Here is a 22,660-nt window from a genome sequence, read left to right as displayed (position 1 = left end):
TGGTTCAAGTCCTACCCTAGCCAACCGCATGCAGTTTATTTAGATGGACTTCTCTAGATCGCCAACACTACCAGTCACCTGTGGAGTCCCACAGGGTTCCATCCTCTCCCCAGTGAACTTCAATCTATACATGGAGCAGCTGAGAGCCCTCCTAGCAATAAACAATATCCACCAATATGCTGACGGTTATACCTCAGGATCGACACCATCAAGGACATCCATAGACTAAAAACCTGCCTTTTGCTGATCCAGTCGGATGTTCAGTGCATACCCCAAGAACGAATTCCTACTCATCAACAACACCGAACACCCAGACATACAGACCTGCCTATAGCCATGAACTCCGAGGGCTCCACACCAAATCTCTGCGCTAAGTCCCTCGGGTTTAACTTCGACAAACACCTCTCCTTAAAGGCACACATAGCTACGAAAACAGACATTTTGGCATGAGCTCCATCCTCTGTCCAGACAGCTTTAGATCCACCATTCAAGCACTGGGCCTGTCCCACCTGGATGGGGGCTATACACTCCTTGAATGCCTCTAGTTATCCTCCCTTGTGCCCGAGAAGTGTCCTACAGGCAGACGCATGCCTCAAGAGTCTAGGCAGATACGCCCACATTACCACGGCCCTCGTCAACCTTCACTGGCTTCCACTGGATGCACCAATCGCCCTCAAGTTTCCCAGCTACCTTGCAAGAAACACTGCCTCTCTGAAGGACCGCGCATTACCAGAAGCCAGGACACGTGCAGACTTGGAATCCGTTGCTGCATAAAGGAAAGGACCAGAAAACAAACCTTCTCTTCCTACACCCCAAGACTAAAGGAACTTCCTCCCCAGTCCTACAATTCAGAAAAGAAATCAAGACCCCCACTGCTTCATGGGGGGGTCTCTTCTCAACACCTAGGCCATCACGTCATCATCGTGTCACCTGAACAGCTAAACAACGCCCACCCCTCTCCTCCCCACCATCCGGTACAGCTGTACCCTTGCTGTGTGTCCTACCACCACTGTATATCTGTTCGGTTACCATTGAAAAGCATTTGGTTATGCATCTGTAATGTGTACACCTCTGTAAAGTGCTCAGTTTCTTCTCGAAGCTACGTCTGTGCTCAATAAACACAATAAAAGCAGAGGTCAAAATGTACACACGTCAGTAATCATTGGCGAGTAAGGTGCTTCTGTAGAGAAGCAAGTTGAGTGACTTCAATGGCAGGCTACTTGCAGTAATGCATATAAAAAAGTTACTGCTAGGATGGACAGTCAAAAAGAAAAATCGGATGTTGACAGGACTCAGGAAGACACTCAACCAGTCCAACTGGCTACCATTCACAAAACATAACTAGTCGGAGCATAGCCCACAGGAAGAAGGGCCGCAACCACAATTAACATTGTGAAACTCGCAAAGCAACAAAAAAAAAAGTCAGGTCAGAGGGCTTAAACACTTGGCATTAGCTTGTCAGTGAGCAAGTGGGTAAAAGCAAGGTTAAAAAAAAAAAAGCATACACAGCATACACACTGGTGCCGACAAAATAAAAATAGACCTGCCACAGCATATGACCGCATATGACAGACTCTCTCAGCAAGGGAACTCTGGGACATAAGGGACAGTGTTCAGTACACCTTGCCTTTATAACTATGTGGGCTCTATACCATAAAGCAGTTGCAGATTTCAGGGCTTTGGGAAAGACCATCTAAAAGCAAAAATGAGTCAGGAGACCAAAAGCTGAGCAAAAAGGCTAAGAGTCTGCCAAAGTTGGAAAAAGGCAGACCAACACATAGATTTTGCACCAATTGTTAGGGGAAGTTTTCCTAAAGTCCACTTGTGGTAAGACTTCCTAAAACTATCCCTTGGCATTCAAGCCCCCAACTCTTAGTATACGTCTGTACTACTCATGGTACCTTTGTAGAGTGACGGAGCAGTCTGGCTCATCATAGGATGCAGATGCGAGCTGTAGGAAAGTACACAACCTTTTTAGGACAGTACTCCAAAGAAACACTTACGAAATGTTGCATTCAAATTTACCCAAGGAAGGTAGATAAATACTTAATTTGACACACCTAGGAATTCTTGATACGCAATACCATTGCTTCAATGGTAGTTGCTTGTGGCACAATTATTACAGAGTTTGACACTAACGACAGTTCTACCGTTTTATCGGTACTACTGCACACCCTCATTAAAAAAAAGATATACTGTATTTGTATTTAGTTAGCAAAACCACAAAGTCTTTTAGGAAAGAAAAAGGTTGGTTAATCACAGAAGCAGAGCTTAACCTTCTAGAGACACGTTTCGGGCAAATCAACAGTCCAATCCCCAATTCTATGAAAAAGTCAGTGCAGGAGTGGATTCAAAGGCTTAAGAAGCAGCAAAACAGCAAAAGTTCCCTCGGGATACTTTCTAAAAGTAACTTTTACTGCAGATTGAAATAACACAATGAGGGTGACCCTGCAAAGTGGCGCCCTAAAGGGACACAAGCTGGTAGCTTGGGTCAGAGGTAGAGTGGATACGTTGGAGAGCTCTTCACGCACGCCAGTCAAAATGGAGCTACTCTTCGATTCAAGGTAAGCTATACCTTTTGTTAGGTAAGAATTGATGTAGTAACAGACTACACAACACTTATCTGCTTGGTATTAGGTAACCCACCTTTTGGTATAGAGCTGTACTACACAAGTTGGTAGTGCGACTGAGCAGCCAGTCACATCTCAAGAGGGGACAATATAAGCTGTACCAATGGAATTTGTAAATACAAGTAACACTTACACTCAAGGTTTCAGTTATAAACCGTTATTATACATTTTTAAATAAGCGTGCTTTAAAAAGGGCAAGATATGTAACACTATAAATGTACAGTAAAATACGTTTCAGAATCAAACAAGTTGGTGGATTCGCTTTGGATATGCTTCTTACACCCTAAGGCGACTTCATTCGCAAAGACAGTAATGGCATTTATATACCACACTAGTCACACTCGTTATACTTTTTAGATTCTAAGGTTGCAGAAAGGGAAGGGAAGGAAAGCAGGTTCTCAGTATATGTGAGGACAACTTAAATCTTACAATGAAATCTAGACAAGCCTTTCCCAGCAATAAAAGTCTAACACAAGTTACCACCTATCAGGGACAAACCGTATCAAAGTCAATGGGCTACAAGAGCCTGCAGGGAGCCAGGACAGCCAAAGTCAATTGGAGCACAGTCTTTGGAGCTGAAGCACTTCTTAGATGAAGTCTTGAACAAAGTCAGAGAGTTTGTAGAAAAATCACTTGTAGGGTCACAAGCTAATAAGACTGACAAGCAGAGTTGGCATCAACTCTAAAGGTACGCCACTGCAAGTCTCAACTGGGAAAAGCACAGCTCAAAGACACTGAGGTAAGCACACCAAGTCTAAACAGTACCTCTGGTTTGAAGAAGTGGTCAGCTGGATTCGGCCTGGTTGCAGCAATGCAGACCCTGGGTTCCTAAGCCTCAGTCATGGGGACGAGAGGGCGGACGTCTGGAGGGCTCCTGCAGCAGCACAAACAAGTAGTCACAAACAAAGTGGTGAAAAAAGAAGACCAGGGCCATTTTGAAGAAATGTCGCCCATGGGTGCTGTACTGCAGCTGAGGGGTTCAGCCTGCGGTAGAAAAGCACAATAGAAGGAAAAATTAAACCACTGCCACCCGCCATTTAAATTAGCGGGTAACTCCACATCAGATGGGGGTGTGCTGGACCTATAAAGAGAAAAAAGGTAAGTAAAGTCAATTTCACTTTACTATTCTTGGGAACAGTAGTTCACACAAGAGGTACTTAAACCATTTGAGAAATCTAAAGGATTTCTCTGTGACACTGCACTGAGGGTGCTGTGTGTCACCATACACAAAACAGATGCCTATGGTGTATGCCGGACTCCAAAAACAGAGGAAACACAATCCAAATCAGATCAAAAACATAAGTGAGAAAAAGGTCTCACTCGCTGCAGGGTTACGTTTAAAAAGTCCTAAAGTCCAGCAAAAGAGCTGGGGGTGTCTAAGGTGGGAGGAATTAAGCACTAAAATGAACATTCTCCTCAACACCAAATGCTAGTAACTGGATTTTCCTCTGTGCAGCAGCAACCGACCCAGTCTCCCGATTCCTCGGTCTGGTGACGAAAAGGAAGGACTCTGAATGGGAGGTCTCAGCAGCAGTCTCTCTCGATAGAAGACCATTGGCACAGATTTTTTCCGGTCTTCCCGGTCAGTCTGCGTTTTTGGAGCCTTTTTCTCAACACCAACAATGGGCGATTTTCACCCAGTCATTCTTCGATTCTGGAGTCCTGCACCAAGGTGAGGGAACTTGGATGAGTTGAGGCATGCCTCTCGGGGTTCACCTGAAGCTCAAAGACTTGGACGGATTCGGCCTCTCAAAGACGTTGCATTGCAAATGGGTCGGGGGTTCTCCTGGTTTTCGCGGTCTGCAGCTCTGGAAAGGCACAGCACCTCGGGAGATGGCTCAAATTGCAGTTCCTCTCAGGGCTGGTTGATCCCACCAGCCAAAGTGAAGGAGTGCTCTTCAGATGCTCCTCAGTCGAGTAGAAAACTGGGTTAGGACAGCAGTGGTCGCTTCACAGTGAAGGGTCTTGCAGGCTTCTCTGGTAGTCTTCTGCTTCGGTTACTTCAGTTTGTGGTCGACTGTCCTTTCACCTCAGGAAGCGGTCCTTTTATTCAGTTTCACCACACCCTCCTCTGCGCACCCAAAGGTTCCCGCCAAAGGCAAAAGGCAGACCTCTCCCTCCCAGAAGGGTAGACGGACAAACAAAGAACAACCACGAGAGAAATGGTGAAAAAAGAAAGGAGTGTGGGGAAATAATCCAGTCATAATGCCCGCTTGTGGACACATGTCACCGCTCCTCCACCCAAGAGAAAGATACTGGCACAGTGCTGTTTGACAGTCAAAGCTTTACTCATTTAAACGGAGAGCAAAATGACAAGGCTTTGTCTTGAACTCCGAGGTTATACTGGAAACAAAAACTTGGTGTTCCATTTCTCTGGGTCATTAAATCATAAACTAAATACGGACACGATGGAGTCAGGGTCTCAGGCTACTATTAGTGCAGACGCTCCCGGGGTTATTTCCACTCATGGCCTGTTCCAAAATAAATGTGCGCATGTAAAGCAAGGGATGTTTTTACTGCAAGGCAAGCATACTATAGTCATGTGCACAGAATGACATGATGAGTGCCTACAGTTACTTTGCTCACAAATCGGCCCTTTGAACATAAGTTCCATTATCCTGATGTAGTAATAATGTAAGTAGGTCGGTCCGTTACATCTATGGTCATAATGTCCTTAATGGAATTTTCTAGCATAATGCAAGCATTTGTGGTTGCAACAGAAGTGGCTACGGTTTGAGGCACACAGTTAATTGACACATTGCAGGAAGACAGTTGATACACAAACATGAGAAATACTATCGCTAATCCTACCATGAGAATGGATAGCAACTTCCACTCGAAAGAAGTAAGCATATACCACAGGTGACCACCTATATCCAATGTGCCTGCAGGGACATGAGATTGGTCCGCAATACTCTGGAGTTAACAGAAGGGCTATTTGGGGAATGATTGCCTTAAGGATATCTCCCATTACTTGAGGTCCAGTTTAATCCTGTATTGCATGACGCTTCTGTCATAAGAGGAGACCAAGGGCTCTTTTACCGCGATAACAGGCAACACAAACCATGTTGCATTGCCCTGCCCAGTTAGAAGGTAAGAATATGCATTGGTACCACAAATAAAACATACTGATTCCCCTACATAGAGCGGGCTTTGGTCGTTAAGTGCAATGTATAGTTACAGTTCAAGGTAAAGCCGATGTTCTTTGTACCATTGCTGGAGATGCAGACTACCCAAGACCGTTTTGTTCCTTATATGGAGAGTTGGTGCATGGGAAGGCATTGGAGAGGCTGGATTGCTGTATGACACGTTCAAAAGGAAGGACCATTCCTGCCATTCTCTAGGCAACAGGTCCATTAGCGGGAAGGTTCCATAAGGCATAGTGACGCCCTCACGGTCCACTTTTTTAGCAAATTTTCATAAAGATACCAATAGAGGATCCCTGGCAAGTTGCGCTTGGTGCTACCTATTTTAGTGCATATGCTGAAGAAATTGGGTCCTCCCCTAGCCACAGCTATATGTAGCGCTTAACATGAGGTGGAGAATGGTAAACGGAGCTGCTGCAACCGGTGGCCTTCACCAAAATAGGCTGGGTAATGCTACTACTGATGATTTCATATCTGTAACTGTTGTGTGTTATGTAACAGTGAAACAAAGGTATTCTTCTCTACTGGTCTCTGAAGATCAGAAATTGGGTGGCATTGGGAACGCCGATTACTGTACCAAACAAGGATGGCGCTACATAATATTGCAGTAGTAAACACCCACCAAACACAAACAATCCCAACAGTACCACATATATGAACCGCTTGGAACAATACCTTTTGCTGTTTTTTTTTCTCTGACAGAAGCATGGAAATACATAGACCCTCTCTGGGGTGAAATAGCCATACATACAGGATTTGCAATGGCTCGTGTATGGAACCAAACAAAACAGCAAAAAGAAATTCCAACAAGACAGGTTTGAAAGAGCCCAATTTCTCCTTGGAATGTTTCTTTGTGCTACTGCACCCCTAAGTAGTCCATTAAAGTTGGTAGTCTTGACCGTCTGGCAGTTGTCCCTACCGGAAAGGGATTCCTTATAGTTTCCATGGTCGCAGATTGCATCTTGGCCCCTCAACTGTTCCAGCAATGTCTTTGGGGCTAGCAGCAACAATGCAAGTGTCAAATGTCTCAACAGAAGGGGCGTGAGAAACCTGAAGGTGTCTTCCCTGACTAGTCCCCAGGGGTCTATCATCCAGGACACAGCCATCGCTATTGGATCCAGTTCCTGGTGGTGGACCAGTGAGGGAGGTTCACCTAGATGGGGGTCCTTGGGGAGTGAAAGTGGGACACTGACTGGTAAGGTGCGGTATCCCCCTTCTAATACCTTTTCCCGAACCTACCAGGTAGGATACTCAAAACACTCCAGCCCCCCCCCCCCACACCGCCTTTTCCACTGCAAACATTTTCGCATATCACAAAGGACAACCACCCAAGCCATTTACCAGACATGTCCCAAAACAAGGGTCAGGCAAAGTCAGGCAATTGACCAAAACCACACACACCTGACGGCCCTTTCCCTTCCCTAGAGGGATAAAAGGTGGAGAACTAAAGCACAATACGAGCAAGGCCGACCGCACGGAGAGAAGTAACTCAGCACAGAGGTTCGAGTAAGAGAAAGACTGTGCAAACCAAGAGGGTGACAAGGAGAATCGACCCCTGCCCTTTCCGACCAAGGCCTGTGAAACCTCAGCAGAAGGAATCGTTATTCCGCAAATAGCCAGCGTCAATTTTAGGAGACATCAATGGTACACGGGACCCTCCTCTGCCGATAACCAACCTGGGAAGAGAAGCGTGTCTCTGCGGTACCAACCTTCACTCCAGAGAGAAGAAAAGCCAAGCAGTTCATCACAGCCGGTGTGTCAAGGGAAGAGCTAATAAGAAACCAACCTCTGTTCAATGAAAATAGAAAACCGCTTATTGAATTGTGAAAGAATACAAAGAACTGTTGATACTAGAACGGTGAGGAGTCCGGTATTAGGTTGGTGCTCACTCAGGATTGTTAAAACTATCGTTACCAGAAGGGCTTGGGAAAGGCACAAAGGGGGTCAAAGTGGTCATACATGGGTATAGTAAAATCCTCTGTACAGTTGAAAGTCTTTGACCGACAGATGATTGTGAAGCTGAGGGACCCGAATCCTGCATCATGAAAACTGAATAATAAAGTTGGCAAGAGTGAACTTGAAGGAGGGATGCCGATAAACCGGGGGAAAAGTCTAAAGTCACGATATACGGTGCGTTGACAAAAGTGAACCCAGCCGAGGGATGTCCACAGTGAACCGTTTAACCCCTTAAGTGCCAAGGACAAGCTCTCATCCTTGGCATTATGTTCCTGTTGCCAAGGACGAGATAGCTCGCCCTTTTTAGCACTTCATTTTGTGCAATCCCAGCAACCCGGGGGTTGGATTGCCTTCAGTTTCGCATCAGCACGCGTATGCATGCGGATATGAAACTGAAAGTACATTTCCCTGCGGCAGCCATTTTCAGCAGCCGCAGTGAAAATAAAAAGGTGAGTCTCCAACTCGCCCCTTCGATCTGCGGCACTATTGTGCCGTTCAGATCGACGGAGGCGTCATTGGAAAGGGGAGACTCTCCCCTTTCCAACAACACCTTGTTTGAAGCATTGCTGGGTGCCCAGCATTGCCACTAGACTATTGGGGATCTGTTTGTGATGTGGGGGGCTGCTGCTTACTATTTTAGCAGCCCTCTCCTCCTGCGCCCCCCAAAGCATGGGGCCACACGTATTGGCCTCCCTGGGGGCAGATTGGTGGCCATCTGTGCCTAGGGAAGGGGCGCCCAAAAATAAAATAAATATGAATTAGGATTTGGGCGGGGGCCACTAGAACACCGTTTTTTTTTAATTTTTTATATACAATGAAAGGCTGCTCACCCTAAGTGAATGAGGGGCACCTCATGTAACCCTACCTTGGGGCAGATTTATGCCCCTATGAAGGGGTACATGAGATGCCCCCCATCCATTTGGGATGGGGGAGAGGGCCACCAAAACTCTAGCCACAGCCCCCTCACCCCCCACCAAAGCCTGGGGCAGTATGTTTTCTCTGCCCCTAGGAAAGGAGCAAAAAAACAAAAAAAAAAAGAATTACAACTTGTTTTGGGTGGGTCTTGGGGGGCCATTAAACCACCATGGATGTTTTTAGTGGAAAGGGGTGTGGCCACGGGTGGCATCTTTTCGGAAGTGCTTGGGGTACCTGGTTATCCGTGGTGGCTTGGACACCCTAGGCCCAAATCTGTAGGTTGTCCACAAGAGCAAAAATCCCTCAAAATCTGCTCTGTCGAAGGACTTGGGGTTACCAGTGGTTTAGCCTTTTCCCTTTGTGCCCGGGTAGATGCACCCCACATGTGAGGTACTGGTTTCATCGGGACACCTGTGGGAACGCAGGAAGGTAGGACATTTGTTGTGTTTGCTTGGTTTTCATAATGTTGCAACACATTTGCTGCTGCACTTTGTCACATTCATTTCCCAAATAGGACCAACATTTAGTTGCTGCTTTAGGCACTAAACTTTTGTAACTTAAGTCGCCTACCCTTCAAAAGGTCTGCCTGTGACCTTTAAAAAAATGAATGCTTGCCCTTCCTCACCACATTTGTTTTCCTTATTTACACATGCCAAGTACGTCTGTTTAGGCTGTAAGCATAAGAATCCTGTGTACTATGGCTCCGTTTTTGGCTTGTGGTATTGCTTGTTTTTGTGAAACATTACGAACAATGTGCGATTTCCTAAATGGAAGAGTAGGGGGAATGTAGCAGGGCATTGATCTTCTCCTAAAATTCACAGACGCCACTGCCTTACTGGGCCAACCATGTCCACTACATACCTTTTTTCTGTCAATTTCCCAAGTTTTCCCCAAACCATGGAATTTTTCCCTACATAGTTGTTGCCTGACCTGTGCAAATCACCCCTTCCTAAACCTGGAATTGTGTCTACTTCAGAAATGTATGCCTTTCTGTCTTTTTAGACATGAGAGGTAGATAGTTATCAACAGATTACAGACATATTTCATTAAATGGCGCTGTAAAACAAGTAATTCATTCAATTTTAATATTCTAATTTTTAGAACAACACATAATAGCTTAAAAAAGTGGTGGGTACATCCCATTCACTTGACATAAAACAATTGTATGTTGTTTAAAAATACAAACAGTTTTTGTTGTGACACTTAAGTCACAACATGGGGAAGTAGTCACTTCCAACTATGGCAAGGCTTTGGTTCAGTGATCAGTCTGGGGAGCAGTTGCTGTCTCAGACTGCTCCCGGCACCTTAGTTCAGGTTGTTAAATCATCATGCTAGTGTACATTCTAGATGGTTAAACTCTACATGTTTCAGTTCTTACAATATTTTATAGAACTTTCTTCAGAAATAGTGTCTTACTATTAAAAAAGAACAATTCAAACAAACTAGGAGCGTGCTATAAATGCGCATCTCTGAGGTGATGAAATTCAGTGGCCAGTGTTTAGTTTTGAACTTAAGTGTTCTTGCTGTAGCTAGTCTCATAGGGGGTGAGTGATTCTTAGTCAGAGGGGTTCCTGTTGTATGCAGGCCAACAAGGTTGAGGGACCAATTGGTAATAAAGTCCAATTGGTCCCTCAACCTTGTTGGCATGTATGTAGTGGCTCCGCTGACTGCATACGGATAGTTGCTTTCCTTGATAAAGTTATCTTCAGTCTATTGGTCCGATTGTTCCGCCGTACTTGGGTTTCTTCGTTAGTTAGAATCCGTGTGAGACTACGTTCGGTCGTTCCCCGCACCTCGCAACGCTGCTACTGAATGGAACTCAATATCCCAGATCTTGGATCTTTAAATCCTTAACATCGTGACGATTTGCCCCTTCATTTAAGGTCCCATTAGACCTATAGAAGCACCCTCTAAGGACCCAGAGGACTAAAGCCTGCATACAACAGGAACCCCTCAGACTAAGAATCACTCGCCCCCAACAAGACTAGCTACAGCAAGAACACTTAAGTTCAAAACTAAACACTGGCAACTGAATTTCATCACCTAAGCGATGCGCATTTATAGCACACTCCTAGTTTGCTGTCTGAATTGTTGTTTTTTATAATATGACACATTCTCCTGAAGAAAGTTCTATAAAATATTGTAAGAACTGAAACATGTTGAGTTTAACCATCTAGAATGTACACTAGCATGATGATTTTACAACCTGAACTAAGGTGCCGTGAGTAGTCTGAGACAGCAACTGCTCCCCAGACTGATCACTGAACCAAAGCCTTGCCATAGTTGGAAGTGACTACTTCCCCATGGCCCAACTTAAGTGTCACAACAAAAACTGTTTGTATTTTTAAACAACGTACAATTGTTTTATGTCAAGTGAATGGGATGTACCCACTGCTTTTTTAAGCTATTATGTGTTCTAAAAATTAGAATATTAAAATTGAATGAATTACTTGTTTTACAGCGCCATTTAATGAAATATGTCTGTAATCTGTTGATAATAACCATCTACCTCTCATGTGTAAAAAGATTGCATCCCCGATATAAGGTAGAGTTTCTACTCTTGTAGTAAAATTGGGATTCCCTCCTTGTAGTATATTGCCTTTCTGTCTTCCCATTCAGCTTTCCTACCCTTCTCTTCTGTTCCGTCCACACATGTCCTATCGGACAAAAAAGGCCAAAATCGCCTCCCTTTCACAAAACTGCTGGTAACCATATCAAAATGTTTTTTTTCCGTTTCCACTCAACCTGTTCTTGAAAGCCTGGAAAATGGTGCATTCAGCACAGCAACACATTTGTTCATAGCTCTTACAAGGAAAAAAAAACACAGACTTCTGTGTACATCATTTTATTGGCATTTTCTGAGAAAAACATTCTCTCCCTTTTTTGTCATTTTCCCTCAGCCCCCTACAGCAAACTAGGATTCCTTGGTGGCGTTACAACCGCGTACATGTGATAAGAAAAGAGGCAAAGTTTGGCCAAGATATCATGTAACAAAAAAGTTCCAAGGGAATGAAAGGCGACATACCGAAATCACCAACAAGGCCTTGGCACGGGGGGTGGGATGGGACCCTTGGCGGTTAAGGGATTAAAAGACATTAAGATTAGTGAATGTCCGAAAGAAAATTGCATTGAAAGCCATAGTAAATGCGGAGGAGGGAGGCGAATAGTTGAGACGGATCTGAGGGGGATCCAAGGGTGAGAAGCAAACACCCACCGACCAGTGCATGCAACAAAGGGAAGTCAACAAGGAAAGTCTTTAAATGCATGCCAGAGTGAACCCGACAGAGAAACTAATTTGAGACGAGTCTGTGCCTGGAAGAGGGGGAATCTAGGGGTGAGGAGCCATCACCCCAATACAACCAGAGAAGAATTTTGTGCATAACTTTTGTTTTGTACTTTGAACCCATCAGTCCCTCGGAAGCAAGGAAACATCCGAAGGTCCTGATATCATCAAGAACTTTGTGTATCCCAGCCCGTAAGAAGGGGAGCTAAGGGTGAAAAGCATCACTCAACGTGCAAGAAGAAACTTTGTTTATTATTTCAAAACCCATCAGGTCCTAGGGTGAAAGGCTTTGTAGAAAAGAGACAACCACTGAAGGCCCCGACTGCTGAGAGCAGAAATGTTGGCTCATGCTGGGAATGCTCAAGCGTGTACTGTGCTCCATAATTCTACCTTGTCTTGTGCTGAAAACATGGGGAAGGGAGACCCAGACTACACCATACTGACTATTTGTGAACACTTTTCCTTCTTTCTTAAGAACATTATCCCACACTTGTTTCTATTTAGCTAAAGGACTTGCATTAGGTTTTTTTAGTATAGGCCCTTTTATTTTGATAACACGCCACTCGGACTGCCCTATTATTGTTGGTGGTCAAAGCTTGCGCCCACCTTAGATTTAGGTTAAGTTGAGGAGTTTTTCCACTCTACCTGTACAGTTTAATAAACACCCGTTAACTGTGATCAGTCGTGTCTGTCTTTACTGTTGCCACCATGATTTCCTTACAGGTGCTTTCAGCGCCGGACACAGCAGGCAATCGTGCGGCTAACAGAAGATGGTGCTCGCTTTATATGTGAAGCGTGGACCCAAAGTTTGTGGCCATGACATTTCACACCTGTGGCGAGCAATATCTGCACCAGCCCTTTCCCCCAGGGCTGTAGTCCGGATGCTCACTGGAAGTTCTTCTTAAAGAATGAGTCACCTGCCTGGATGCCATGTCCTTGTCCCGGCAATGGTGTTGGTAGACAATCAGCAACCTGTTTGCAGGGAATGGACAGGTTTTTAGTTAACTCTTTACAGTAGTCTATTAACAGAGGATTATGGCACGTTTTTTAAATCATCTTTGGATCTGGCACAGCCCATACGTTTGCTGGGCGGCCCATAACTACTTGTTAAGGACTCAAGCTAACACCCGAGTGCATAACAGTCCTTATAGAAAACTGTGCTAGTGGGAGCACATCTATCAACCTAGAGAACTGCTAGCACATTTTAGATATTTTTTTTAATGTAATGTAGTTGGTCTCTCCACAAATCCTGCTGTTTTGGGATGATTGTATGGAATGTGTGCTGTATGCCCAATGCTTTACACATTAGTTCCATTGTGGTATTAACAAAATGGACACCATTGTCGTTCCACAGTGTGAGGCAGTCCAAATCGGGGTAAATATTCCTTTACGAGTATTATAGCAGTACTGAATGCAGTATTGTCTTTTAAGGGGAATGCTTCTACCCATTTGCTAAACATGAATACTATCAACACATTTTTCCCTTAACAAGGAGGCAATTCAATTAAATCTATTTTAAACGCTTCAAAAGTAAAGTCAGGTGGTCGAAAATGTCCTTTGGAGCTCCCTCACTCTTCCCCAATGTTATAGGACGCACATACTAAACAGTTTTTACTAAACACAAAGGTGGCTGTCTTAGCTTAGTGTTATTCCACACTTGTACATTCCCTCTGCACTTACATGAGGCGGGGCACGAGCATATGACAACATTAAAGGTAAATACATATGCAGTAATTTCCATTTTCCCTCATGTGTCTAGCCAACAACCATCTACATATTTCCCAGTCTGTTTCCATTCCTCTAATTTGTGGGCAGTAGCCTCAGAATGAGTTTTACCGTCTCGGTTGTCAAATGTCAGTGTCTTCTTTCCGTGCGGGACAGACATACATAAGCAACACAGAAGTCTGAGCTGTTGCTTTGTCAGTCTGATTAGCAAAAGCATTGCCTTTTCCTGTGTCATCTACAATTGTTTTGTGTGGACTGCATTGACCGATGGCCAATTTCTTTGGAACTGTCAGGGAATTCAGTAATTTCAAGATAAAAAAACATTGTATTTTTGTGCCATGTAAAGTCAGGAACCCTCCTTCGGTCGATAAGCAACCAAAAAGTGTGTGCTACATCAAAAGCAGACTGGCTAGCTGTGTAAATGTTCATTGTAAGTTCTGCACAGATTTTGTATTAAAGCAAAACGTGTAGGAATCCTTGCTTGAAAGTTCTTTAACAGAAAACAAATGTCGGTTGTTTCAAGGCTTTGTACACAACTGAAGAGGAAGTTCTGTGCAAAAATAAGGTAATGGTTTTCATTTCTTTCTTACTCCGTTATTTAACTTGCGGTGCAGCCGTCATTTATATGCAGATCCACGCTGGCACCAACCAGAACAGAAGCGACCCTTCGAGTGTACTGACACTACGAAATTGTGGTCACCGAAAAAATGACAAAGAAGGCTAGTTGAGCCTCGCGAACATTACCAAGTGCCCAGGTGAAACAAATAATGAAGGCCAAAAACGCTAACCGCTGTAGGGGTTAGCAATGCAAGATGTACAACTATTGATTGTTCCAAATATGACATTTTAATAAGTAAAAATGACATTAAATTCCTCGCTATCACTACTCTGATGAGGATTTCCCCGCCTAACAAAACTAAAGGGAAATATTCCAACACAGGATGTCTGGCCCTCACTCTTAAACATCAAATACACAGAAAATGTATGGCAATTCAAATACAATTCACACTTTGACAAACTCAAAAACCAGGACAAGTTCCCTTCCCCAGGATTCAATATGAATTCAGCTCCAATGTTCAACAAAAAGAAACCAGGAACAAGGAAATACATGTAGGTAAGATGGTCTCAAACCAGTTCTTGGTGTTTCATTGTCAAGGTAAAGTCTTGTTAACCAGGATTCTAACAATAGCAAGTCTGTTCTTCTTGGTGCAATATGGACTTTCCACTTCATTAAAACAGCACTAATAGCATTACCAACCACAATGCTTTGTCACCAATAATCCAAGAAGACTTGGCACAGTTCAAAATAAATGCAACTTCTACAATTGTAAGCAAAAGAGTTTTTGGTTAACCGTTTTTACGTCACTGTTCACAGCTTAGGGTTCACAGTAGGTTTGCCAGGATGACTTCAAGGTACTACTTCTACAACTTCATTTTTACTAAAGTGTTCCATGAGGACATTCTCCTTTGTCTTATAGAACTCCACTTCACTTGTACTACTGGCATCCACTGACACCCAAATATACCACCACAGCTTCAGTACTTTGCGATTTATAACAGATTTTAGTTCTGACAAGATTTACGTTAAGGCACTTCAACACCTTCAAACAGGCAAAGCACTGTTCCTCTGAATACTTCTTCCAAAGAGGCAGCATCTTTGCCCTTCGTGTCTGTCTGCCACAACCACCAAGTTGGCCTTTACAACCCACTTCTCACTGATAATCTATATTACCAAAGACTTTTGATTAACTTCAAATTATATTTATGAGCATTAAGTTTCCCTTCATCCCTCTGCCAACTGTAAGCCACATAATCACCCAGAAGCCTTGGTGCCACTCTTGGCTTCAGGTAATACTTGCACACTTGTATCTTGGATAAGGTTAAACTTCTGTTAGGTTCACAGTCTTGGATGGATTGTTTTCTGGCTTTTAAAAAGGCTTCTTACAGTATAAAAAGGGGAATACTCTTGACTTGGGTTGCCGGTTGTGCAAGGAATCAGAACTCCAGGTTTGACGCAACGGCTTCTGTAATCCTTGTTCCGTGGATTTCACAGCTTCTACTGCTTCCGGCTTCACAGGGATCAACACCCTTCCTCGCTGAATGCATCTCCAGTCAGGACACTTGATTAAGGAGTCCCTCTCACTCCTGAGACCCACGGCTTTACAGTAGCACGTCGACTCTCTGCAACACGCTTCTTGCTGTGCAATCTGTGCAATTAGTCTCACATGGGGAAAGGCAGCCTTCCTGCATGCCTTCCACTGAGTAGCCTCTGCAACCCAAGAGTTTGGGGGACCAGGACCCTCTCAGAACAAGCAGGGGAAATCTGCTGCATCAACGTTCCCCCACTATTGGCTGGACTGCCAACACTGTCCTTTCTGCATCTGCTACTACAGTGCTCACTCCAGCCACAGTTACAACTCTTTACTATATCCTGCATCTGAGGGGTTATTTTATGCCCCTCAGGTTCCTTCATGTGTGGGCCGTTCTGCTTAACTGCCCAACTACTGCTACAGCATGCCTCTTTAATCCTCTCCCTCGTTGTACTACTCATGGGATTATGGGACCAACAAAGTTAGTTCTTTTAGCTTGTGCTGTTTGACAAACAGAAGTCAAAAGTGTGGGGTTATGGTGAAAGTTCAACAGTGAGGGTTTCCAGTCTTCCTGGCACATTTCGAACCCCCCCCCACCCCCTTCCATGCGACTCTCCTGCATTACACCACCCCCAGGGTCGGGAACAGGGAAGGTCTGCCTTTTCCTGGCCACATGAGAAGGGTGCCAGGCCAAGTTCGTGGGAGGAATCATAACCGATTCATCACACTGCATACTTGTAGAAGCTGTTGCACACCACACGCAAACCTAACGTGGGCTGGCTTTCAGTTGGAGTCCTCCTGTAACCTGAATGCTGAAGGTTAATACGAGCAATCCGCAAAATTCATTACACCTAAGAGTCCGGCTAACATTGTGCAGCAATTGAAAAGTTCCCACAACTAGAACAAATAAGACTTGAAAAACACTTGTGGCTTAATGTGGGATTCTTTTGTGCACTATATCAGACCATGTGTTTAATGGTCAGTACAACAGTATATGAGACAATGGGTTCCTGACAACTGCTGTACTCGGGGCAACTATGTACCGAGCCACTCCATTCATTAGTATGGCAATACTGGGACTAATGATCACTGCACTGTCTTGATTGCCTATGATTAGGCGTGCCCATGTTATGTCCACCTCATTTGAGGCTCTGAAAACAGACCCCTGGTCATTAGTCATTCATGTCAATACTCACCCTAGGTTGTGTCTCAGCGCTAAAAGACAGGCATGCCTAGGTTCATGATTAGACATATACAGTGGGGAATTGTAAAGTTCTTAGAATCAAAGAGATACCACTCTTGATGCATTAGTCTGCATTACACTTGACACAGGAGTTATGTTAATGCATTTCATATGACCCCCCCTATCTTCGGAGGGTTATTTTCATTAAACAAGCTAGAGCAAAAGCAGATCTAACATGTCACCCCTATGAACAAGATTGCCATGTGGGCAACGAGCATGTTTGAATGTGTAAATAGAACATGTTGTGGTTTTAGTTTAAAAGCATGGGTAACCTTTATAACTCATTAAGCTATGCTATCATATACTATACGCCAAGGCATACATTAGTTTTCAAAAATTAATTTGCAGAGTTTACTAATTAAAATGTTCTTGATTAGCAAACACACCCATTTGATTAGCAATGTTGTACTTATATTTTTAATGCCACCAGAAGTTATTTGGATACAAAACATCAAATGAAAATCAATACAGTATTCTTGTGTACTGCCGAAGATATTAGTGAGACAAAACAGGCCTTGCACATTTTTTCAAATTCCACTAGACCTGCAGGTTAAGTAATTTAGCTTACCTACTCGACCCAAAAGAAATACACTCGATTCATAGCAACAGTAGACAAAATTTAAATATGCTTTCTGTAAAATGGTGCTTATCACCACAAAACCACTGTTTGGCACACTGCTGCCACCCAGAAGCAAGCTATGCACATAGCAACATCTTGACATTTATGGCAAGAAAAGTAAATATTACATAAAAGTTTCAAACATCCCCTACAAATGGTACTCGCCCTTCATAAAAATCTACTGGACTATGCAGTGGGCGAGTCGACTTAACAAGCTCTGGCCGAGGTCTGTAAAATGTAAAAGGTTAGCTACATGAATGGGCATAAATAAATAGATTTGATAGAAGGGCTCTGAAAACAGTGTGGCCAGCTCTCTACCGCAGGTGCTAATATATAATGAAATCTTAATCTTAGAGCAAAGTGAGCTCTGGAAGCTAACTACAGTGTGTGGTATTGCAGGATATGCGAACAGTCTGGGTGGAACGATTGATCACTCTTTTACATAAACATCTAGTTAGCCTTGTGTATTAATTATGTAAGAGGAATGCAAGGAATAGACTAAGCAGAGTAGTAGGTGTAGCAAGCAGATAACTGGTCAAACTAGGTGGAATATTGCTATCATCTAACTTACAGGGTAACTGGTATAAAAACGCTCATGCATGGAGCACCAGTTGCACAGATAAATGCAACCAGTGAGCCAGGTCACAGAACTAAATAGGTAATTAAAAGCAGTTGGCTGTGCGATTATACATTTTCAAAAGTATTCACCCATCAACATGATGAATCTTCCTCAAGAAAAAATCTAGTTGCCACTGAGATTTAGATTAAAATAACCTAAACTCTACTGTAAACCAGGCAGTGTTTTACAGAAGCAAAACTGTAGTTCTGCATTATGCAACAACTTCAATTGTTCGGCATGGAATAAAGTTACATATACTGGTCTTTGCCAAAGAGAATATAGTTTGCTTAATAAAATAATCCAGATTTCTGGTTTTCAGTTTGAAAAAGAAAGAAAATCTTGCCTAACACTCCCCCACAGGCGTTTGGCACTTTAGAGTGAAGGAGAGGATTACTATTGCACTTTCTCTCCATTAGCCCCTTTGAACTTGCAGTGAACTGAGAAGAGGGTGGCAAGATCCTTGATAGCCAGAGAGGAATTCAGGCTGAGCAGTGCTTTTATTGAACAGGGTAACTTAAATAGCTAACTTTGCTACACAAGTGTCAATTTAATTAGCAAACCTACAGCATTGCATAGTGACACTTCTTATTTTACGCCTTTTACGCATCAGTCTCCATGCACGCAGCAAGCCCCCACCTGTCACTCACGTTTATAGCAGAGTGCGCGTCAAATGAAACAGCTCCTTGGGACGACGAGTTCTGCTTAGCTGGGCCTGGCTGTCATGCTGCTGCTCTGCATTCCTCCACAGCCCCTCCGGCTTGAATGGACTGGCAAGTCTGCTGGGCTTTTTCTCTTCCCATTTTGTGCTGGGCCATATATATATCAAGTAGCATGGTGGCCCTGCACGTGTGCATTCATCATATCCGCTGTTTGGAACAGTGAGGGCTAGAGCTAGTGTGTCACTGTTCATTCGCGGTAGGCCTCCTATGCAAAACTACATTAGGTGGGTTTTTGCACCTCACAGCAAGCTCTCTGCACCCATTTAGTAAATTCCTAGAGTGTACTCTAGGGCATTCGTTAAGCTCTGCAACATTACGCATAGTATGCTTCTGTGGGCTACTTTATTAGTTGACTATTATCAAGAAACATCTCACTTGTTACTTTGTTCAACACACTATGGGCCTTAAGTTTACGAATGTGCACGATGCTTCCATTCGTGAATCCTCATCAAATATAACACTCCCTGTGTGAGGTCAAACGGCTGCTCTCAGATAACACCTAAGGGTGTGAAGTCAAAGCTAAAACATAATGGTGTGAAGTTAAACAGGCTGTTATCTGTCACTTGTTGTCGTACCATCTGCCAGAACAGGAAAGCACCACTTCCTGGACATCAGCTGATCTTGCAGAGCATACGAATATTTGTTCATCAAGTGTCGCACACTAACCTGTGTTAAAGTGTGCTGTATGTTTGAGAAACAACTTTCATTGCTCCAATGGCTACAGGCCGCATAAGATGAAAAGCGGTCTTAAATTAGGCTGAGTTCATGTCAGCACAACTGCTCTAACAAACATCCTCTCATTACCATAACACGCGAGGATCCCACATGTTTCTGTAATCGGTTCTCTGAGAAACCTGAAGGTGTCTCACCCGCTAGTCCCTGGAGATCTGTCATCCAGGTGGCCAGGACACGGCCATCGCTATTGGTTTCAGCTCCTGGCGGTGGACTAGTCTCCCCCATCCTACCAGGAAGGATACCTAGGAACTCAACCTTCCACCCATCCCCGCTCCCCCCCTTGACCGACACGAACAATCTTTCGGAAAGTTCATCTTGAGCGACACCGGACTAACACCAGAGCCGGATACCTGACAAGTACCAAAACAAGGGTCAGGCAGAGTCAGGCTATAATTAAACACACTGACTTGCATCACATATCCCCAGATGGATAAAAGATGGAGCACGAAAGCACACTGAGCAAAGCAAAACGCACGAGGACAGCAATTCAGGAATGTCAGTTTAAACTGAGGAGAAAGGCAGAGAGATCAGAGAACGACAAGGAGGGAAATACCAGTGCCCTTTCCAACACAGAACCGCGACGTTCAAGAAGCCTAAAGGAAAAGATACTTAAAACCAGGCACTGCAGCAGACAGTGTAGCATGTGTGAAGGGTACATAGGCCCTCCCGCCTTCATAGCCAAGGCAGGGGAAGAAGCGATTGCCACAGTGGTACTGTCCTTGACTCCAACCGCAAAACACCAACAAGTTCAGAACAGCCGGCGAGTTGGAGAAACTGATAGACGACCAGACTTCATTATGCTCTTGCAAGTGGCAACATTGTATGAAGAGAACGTAAATACAAGTGAACTTTGTGAAAGGAAAATAGGTACCAGATAGAGTGGTCTGGCGCCATGTGGGTGCTCACTCTAAGATCTCCATTTGGGGTCCCTCCCCCACTATCTCTGAACAGGAAAGAACTATTGAACTTAAATCAAAGTGGTCCTGCAGCAGGCTAAGCTGAATCCTGTGCACACTCGAAGGTCTTAGATTGTCTGGAAACTGAAATGTTTAACTTGTCCATTGCATTCATTCCATCAAATTGAAGTTAATTCAGATAAACTCCATGACCAATGGAGATATACATAATCAGTAAAAAAAAATACAATGTACATCAGAGTAAAAACACTCCTTCATTAAGAATAATATCAGTTAAAAATGAACATCCTCCAAGCGTTTTCTTCTGTTACATGCACTTCTCAAAAATTCTAAACAAGACCAGGCAACAACTACATATTCAGCATGTAGCAGAATAATAAGTGTGGGTCGACACTGATTAAAATTGGCTTCTCTCAGCAACGGGGAAATAGTCCTTTTCCTAATGTCCTCATAAAGGGGGCAAAGCAAGACAAAGTGTAGCAGGTCCTCCTTTACGGCATTGCAGCCAGGGCAGACCACAGACTGCTCATGGCCCGGCCAGTTCCTCGTATTTTCCCTCAACCAGAGGAGATTAAAGCGGGCCCTGGTCAATGCCCTGCGATCTACAGATTTTTTGCTGTATAAGACAATTACTTCTGGTTGCGCGAGTAGCACATATTTTCGGTTTGAATCAAGGGAGAGCCCAATCAATTCGCGTTTTGTTAAAATTAAAAAACAAAAGGCCCTCTAATACATGTTGCCCTCTGCTAATCTTAACAGTTCACCTGGACACTAATCTAGGAGCATTCAACTGTTTCAGGAACACAGATAAAATTCAGCCATGGTACTTTGCGCCAAGATGAGCCCAACAGTAAGCTTTTAATAAGGTCACATTACAAACTAGCTCTTGGATTTGACCATATTCCAATATAGGGGATGACTGATGTGTGTACACAGTAGTTAGGGGCAGAACTAGGGAGCCCCAGTAACTTTTTCAAAACGTTACTCTCAATTACCTCGATAGAGGCAACTTGTTCATTGCCCCAATATGCTGACTCATAATTAGTTGCTGCTTTAGCTTGTACTTGATACACTAATATAAGTTTAGTGGTTGGCCAGGACACGTTCCTAAAAACGAAAAATGACCCCCCCCACCAATGCCAGTTTCATTTTCATACTTTGTTTCTGCACATGGGACAAGCCCCGCAATATTCAGAAAAACATACCTAAATAACCACATTTTACACCCGTGAAATAATAGCACCATTGCTTAACATATTGTGCATTTTTATCTTTTTACCCCTCCCATGACTACATGCCATCACTTGCCGATTTGCTAGTATTAACGGTTAACTTAAGGGTAGACATAAAAATCAGTGTACATATCTATTAGCTGCTGAAGGGCTTTCGGGGTGCTGGCAATTAAAACCATGTCATCAGTGTATGCCAATTCTGGAAGTGCTTTCACACCCAACCAGGGATAGTCTGCCTTAGAGTCCACCAAGACCCCCGTACAGGCCATTGATGTACAAAGTAAACAATACTGGAGCCAGGACACAGCTATGGCGCACCCCCGATGTAACCTCGAAGTACCCCATGCATTGCCCCTGTTCCAAAAAAAAAAAATACACAGGGCCTGGTGTCCTTGTGAATCAGTTTTAACACTTAGCAGCTCAGCCGGGCAGCCCATGGACCCAAGCACCTGCCATAACACACTATCCACCTTGTCAAATGTAGTCCTCAGGTCCATGAAGGCCAAATAGATCGGATCGACCACTACAAAATGGAAGATGCCCTACCATGTAAAAATGAAGTGCTTTATCAAGTATACCCAGGCTTGGCCTAAAGCCATATTGGATGTCCAAAAGGACTTTGCTATTCAAGATCCAATCCTCTAGACATTGCAACACAACACGTCCAAAAGACCTTGAAGGAGATGTCCAGCAATGAAATTGGCCTGTAGGCCAGAGGGCTTCACGGGTCAGTCTTTTTAAATATGGGGTGGATAATTGCGCTTTTCCAAGATTGTGGGTATACTCCCGTTTCCAAATAGGAGTTGAAACAAATTGTCAAGAGTGGAACCC

The 22,660-nt window shown here is 43.9% G+C and overlaps 1 protein-coding gene across 4 annotated transcripts in view; it reads right to left on the bottom strand.

Annotated features, from left to right (window-relative positions):
• MARF1 (meiosis regulator and mRNA stability factor 1) overlaps window positions 1–22,660 on the bottom strand; it is a 1,350,049-nt gene that overhangs the window by 1,303,891 nt on the left and 23,498 nt on the right. The window lies entirely within an intron of this gene.

The sequence above is a fragment of the Ambystoma mexicanum genome, chromosome 2q, assembly GCF_040938575.1.
Source record: "Ambystoma mexicanum isolate Mex_15411 chromosome 2q, UKY_AmexF1_1, whole genome shotgun sequence".
NCBI lineage: Eukaryota > Metazoa > Chordata > Amphibia > Caudata > Ambystomatidae > Ambystoma > Ambystoma mexicanum.
This window is presented reverse-complemented; position numbering and strand designations above follow the sequence as displayed.